The 5,857-nt window shown below is 35.9% G+C and overlaps 1 long non-coding RNA gene across 1 annotated transcript; it reads right to left on the bottom strand.

Moving 5' to 3' along the window:
* Positions 1-1,099: 1,099 nt before the first annotated feature.
* On the bottom strand, positions 1,100-5,857 carry LOC139760354 (uncharacterized). Its single transcript, XR_011715319.1, has 3 exons — positions 5,699-5,857; positions 2,741-2,827; positions 1,100-1,839 (listed from the first exon to the last, which is right to left on the bottom strand). It is a non-coding gene; the product is annotated as an uncharacterized lncRNA (long non-coding RNA).

Below are 5,857 nucleotides of genomic sequence, written 5' to 3' on the forward strand. Positions count from 1 at the left end.
ACAGGAAATTCTCAGCCTAGAAGTAAATATGAATTTTAGGGGAACCACTTTACGAAAATGATTTAGTTTAAGGTCACCATTACAGTAACATGTTACTGTAAAAAAATTTTGATTGTGGACTTTTAAAACTACTGTTTTCTTTGAGATTGACATGGCTTGGGCAAAACTTGTTCCAGCTGTGGCAATCTCAGTTTAATGGAAAGTGAGACATGAAAAGGAACGAAGAAATGAATTAGAGTTCCCCAGGTGCTTAAATACCTGACTCTTAAAGTAAGAAAAGTTACAGGAAGTTACTGATGTGATTTATTAGAATGGCAGAGCATGATGTGGGTCATTTATTTTATCCTGTGGTAAAAAGTGATAGTAGAGAAGGCTGTGAAGACCAAGAAAAATGTGGGATTAATTACTGTATAATGTTTGTGAAGGCAAAGAAACCAGAACGTATGGAAATATTGACTGACTTTGGTTGCAGACCACAGTTTTATAATGCTCATTCTTATCGCTGTAAAGTGTAGACACTAAAAAGAGGGGAAACAAATTGTGTGACTGCACATGAATCTAAGACATTGCCTATTCTGATATAGCCTTTAGTTCTCAAACATGTGCGTCAGGTTAATTTCTTCTACATAATCTCAAAATAGGGTAGATTGAGTTTTCCTTGGATTGACTGTAGTCTTCCACCCGCACAGCTCAGGTCTCAGTCAGCAAGTTCCTTGGTCGAGTCACAGGTGCAAAATCAGCAAAGAATTAGTTAAGAACAGAGTCCATACTTTCTTTTCAAGAATGCTTGACTTACCTTTTAGGAGTTCCATTGCTTTGTTGTGATGCCAATCTGAAATGTGTTTGTAAAAAGGCTCTTCATAACAGGAAAGCTTAAAATTGAGGGGAAATTTTCTCAACAGGATTCATAATTATCAACAAATATTTTGGTGTTGTGTCGACGAAAATAAGATTGTGACAAGTCGTGGAGGATAAATTAACACTGTGATAAGTTGTGGAGGATAAATCAACACAGTATAACTGAAACTAAACAGTGCTAACCTGACCTACTTAGTGACCATAATTACATGTTTACATAAATGCGTAATTAAAGAATAAGTATTGTCAGGCTGGATTTATTTATATTTAGTTCATATTGTACTGTCAGAATGTCTGTAGCGACTCATATCAACATATTTCTTTACTTGTCTACATTGTGTCATAGGAAGAAATTCCTGATATTGGCAGATCATGTGATATAAAAGGACTCGTTTTCAGTGCAAAACACTGGAATTGTATTCTAGAAAAAGAAAGATTCTTGAAATGTAAATTGACAAAATGCAAAATAAAGGAAAAATATTACCCAGAGCATTAATATTGATCTATAAAACTTTGACACAAAAACAAAGCATTACAGATATGAAACAGAGTTCTGATTTTCACCATATTCAACTTTTTCTTATTTGTAAAGGTGTTTAGCAAGTAATATTATATCAATAAAAATTTACTTCCTCCTCCTCCTCCTCAACTATGGTAAACAGTGATAGTAATTATTTGGAAGCTCTGGTTGCTGCAACCAATACTTACAAGACTTACTGTACTGTAAGAAAGATGCATTTTTACACATGTATTAGTAAATGATTACTGTGCTTCATCTGCTCAATTTTACACTGGGAGTCAAAAGTTGCCTTTGGTTAGCTGTACCATCATCACTTGACGTAACAGAATACTCTACGGTTTAGTCAAAGAACTTGCTTTTCAAGATTCTTTCTTGCTACTGAGTCTAATGCATCCTTGGAGCTGCAGTAGTTGCTTGAAAAATGGTCCTGGGTAACGTCATGACTCTTGCAAGAAGAGATCCTGGGGTTATTAAAGATAAGTAGATGAATAAAAGATACATACAGTACATGCATATTAAGTTTCTTAGATGATCAGTAACATGCAATTTAAGACTCTTTTTGAGGATGACCATCACAGTAAAATTTAGCTACAGAATCTGACTCAGTTTAGAGTGAAAAGAGAGCCTCTTTTGACCATTAAGGGAAAGCTTGCATATATGGGGTAGCATAAGGAAAGGACAGAGACCCTTCAGTGTTGGTGGGTAATAGACAAAAACAATTGTATTATGCTGTCACTATTTTGATTTTAGAAAACAATTTTTTTTTTTTTTCCGGTCTCCCGCATTTGCGAGGTAACGCAAGGAAACAGACGAAAGAAATGGCCCAACCCACCCCCATACACATGTATATACATACGTCTTTAGAAAACAATTGTAAGTATTCATTTTATATAATTATATTTTCTTTAAGGGACATCTCTACCATCCAGATGCTGCACACGTATATGCATTCCAAATGCTTCAGAAATCAATTGATTTAGGTAGTTGGATATGATGTACACTACTTTTATTCCTGAAATTTTTCATTTTTTTGCTTAAACATAGAAAAAACACACCTTGTATTATCATTTGCATGTGATTCAGAACAGGTATGAGAATCTTGTAATAGGAGAATCCGAGGGGAAACAAAGAGACATTAGTCATCCAGTGTTTCATTTAGAATAACATGCTCTTGATAATGATAAGTTTATGGGGAAGTGAAGCAGTTAGGATTGATACAGATAACTGGATTATGTTTGATGGCCTTATCTTCACCATGGGCTGTAGAGCAACCATTGCCTCTCAAAAGATGGTAAGTTGGGCTTTGCAAACCCTCTGGATGAGTGAGAGAAAGCTGAGGATGACACTTTTCAAAGTACTTACACTTCAGGCTAGAAGACTTGTGTGCAACCTTGAAGTTGGACTGTTATCAAGTAGATGTGCAAAGATATATCGCATCCCTAAGTGAATCTGTCAAAATACAAAGCATTTAGGAGAAACTCAAATCGCTCAGGCCATTCTTTAGAGTTCAAAAAGAAGAATTACACAATTTATACACAGGAAATCCACTCAGACTTTATTCTTTAGAACTCAGAAAGAATTACACAATTTATAGTAGGTAAATCCTTGGAGGCAAGATCCTCAGTTTACATGAACATAACTTCTTATTGGCATGACAGACATGTAAGATTGTATAGTATCACTGCAAAAATTGGAATTTATCTTGAAATAAGAGAAAAAATGGTCAACATTGGGGCCAGGTTGTTTAGTATGCTACATGCTGGTGTATAAAGAGTTTACATCACTGAAAAGCTTCAGAAATTCAGTGTTCCTGAGCAGCCAAGTTGTGAAGGGGATGTAGGCTCAGAGGCCATGGCATCAAACAGACTGACTTATCCTAAGAATACCATTGAACTTTGGTCCTGAACTAAGCTGTGGAGGTAGACATACCTCTTGTGTGGTCCACAAGGGGAAGGCTGGAAATCAGCAGTTATTCCTGCTGTGAATAATGGTGTTAGTGTGCAGCAGTGTAGAGATTAAAAAAGGAATGTCTTTAAGAATGTCGGCATTCAATTTGCTTCATGTCTAAATGTTCGCAAAATCCAGTTTATCATCATTGAAGGGGCAAAGTTTGCATAGTTCTTTCACACTGTGCTCCATTGATATGATGAGCTGTGTTTAGAATTGTTTAAGTTATTATTTCTACAAGTCGTAACAAAATATTTCTGGTTTTCTACAGGACAATCAGTTGATGCCTGATTGTAGTGAGTTAGTGTCTTTAGCAGATGGGATTTGTTAAATCCATTTTTTGTGTTTTGAGAATGTAACTTATTTTTTGGACACAAGATGTTTTTAGTTAGTATAATTGTAGAGGGTTTGTTGGAAATATATTTTTGTGTGCAGAAAGTTTAGATTTTTTGGGGACATGTAAATTAGAATGTTGTAGAGCTGTTTTCGAATTACCACATGGAGGTAGGCATAAGGTTGCTGGGTTCCATGGGCAAGTCATGTGGGGCCCCATAGAGCTTGATTTTGATTATTAAACAAGATGACCATTTTCAGTTTTAATTACATTTTGTCCTATCCATGAACCTGCAGTGAAAGTATTGTAATACAGTATTGATATAGATAATGTAAAATTCTAAAAAAAGTATAAAGAATTATGCTTTTCTCCTTTTCAAATCTGATTTTAGTAAGTGTTCGGAGGGCTTTTTATTTGATTATGGCTGGAAAGTTCAGTCTATTGGGAGTGGTTTATTAATCAGTTTTATGGAGAATTTTTTTTAAGATGAGTCATAGATCTGCCGTTAGGAAATTTTGACAAAGATAATTTTATTGGATTTGCATAATAATTAGACGTAAATTATTATAGGTATTTTATTGAGGTATTTCAGTAATAAAAAGTGAGAAGATGAATTTCACTTCCCAATCGTAACAGTACATATGTTTTTTTTATAAACAAGTTAGGTGATTTTTCTTTCTTTCTTTCAGATATATGGAGAGGCATTTATCACATGGGAAAGGATTTCTGATTTAAGTACTTGAGTCCAAGGTAAGCAGATTGATGTTATAATGAATGTCCATTGCCAAATCAAAAGCTGATTGTTTCAGATAATGTTGAGTTACTGACACCTTGTTGTGAACTTTTACACATCACTGGAGTGTGGTGTTTGAACTGAGGAAGTGATAGTCAAATGACACCAAGCAGCTGCATAGAATGGTAAACTTATTAATAAGACAAGTTGCAGACAAATTATGTTGTTTCCTCAATCGATGTCATCGGGAAATGGGAAAACATAATTAATTTGATCATCAAACATAAGTTATTTATTACATTTTGAATATAGCAAAACCATCAAGAAAGCCCTCATAAAAAAAACACTAGTGTTTATTAGTCCCTTGTAAAGACTGTAACCAATTTTATATTGTACAATTGGGGAAAGATTTGGAAACTAGGATCTCACAACATAAGTATAGTGTTAGGATAGCCCAAGAGAGCATTGATTTATTTCAACATAAAGCTGCCTTTGATCACCATATCGACTGGGAAGGAGCTAATTCCAATCCAAATCAAATTGCTTAAGTGAAAGAAACATAATTGAATCATGTTTCATCTCTGGCGCATTTGATCGTAATGTAAATGTGTCCTTTGGCCTTTACAAACATATATATATATATATATATATATATATATATATATATATATATATATTTTTTTTTTTTTTTTTTTCTTTGCCGCTGTCTCCCGCGTTTGCGAGGTAGCGCAAGGAAACAGACGAAAGAAATGGCCCAACCCACCCCCATACACATGTATATACATACGTCCACACACGCAAATATACATACTTACACAGCTTTCCATGGTTTACCCCAGACGCTTCACATGCCCTGGTTCAATCCATTGACTGCACGTCGACCCCGGTATACTACATCGTTCCAATTCACTCTATTCCTTGCACGCCTTTCACCCTCCTGCATGTTCAGGCCCCGATCACTCAAAATCTTTTTCACTCCATCTTTCCACCTCCAACTTGGTCTCCCTCTTCTCCTCGTTCCCTTCACCTCTGACACATATATCATCTTGGTCAATTTTTCCTCACTCATTCTCTCCATGTGACCAAACCATTTCAAAACACCCTCTTCTGCTCTCTCAACCACACTCTTTTTATTTCCACACATCTCTCTTACCCTTACATTACTTACTCGATCAAACCACCTCACACCACATATTGTCCTCAAACCTCATTTCCAGCACATCCACCCTCCTGCGCACAACTCTATCCATAGCCCACGCCTCGCAACCATACAACATTGTTGGAACCACTATTCCTTCAAACATACCCATTTTTGCTTTCCGAGATAATGTTCTCGACTTCCAAACATTCTTCAAGGCTCCCAAAATTTTTTAAATCCCAAACATCGAAGTTGAATCCATCCGTCCGGCACCAGTCAGTAAGACCAACTACTGCTTGTTTCGTCTGGCAGTAACCGTTGAGGGAG

The sequence above is a fragment of the Panulirus ornatus genome, chromosome 36 (assembly GCF_036320965.1).
Source record: "Panulirus ornatus isolate Po-2019 chromosome 36, ASM3632096v1, whole genome shotgun sequence".
NCBI lineage: Eukaryota > Metazoa > Arthropoda > Malacostraca > Decapoda > Palinuridae > Panulirus > Panulirus ornatus.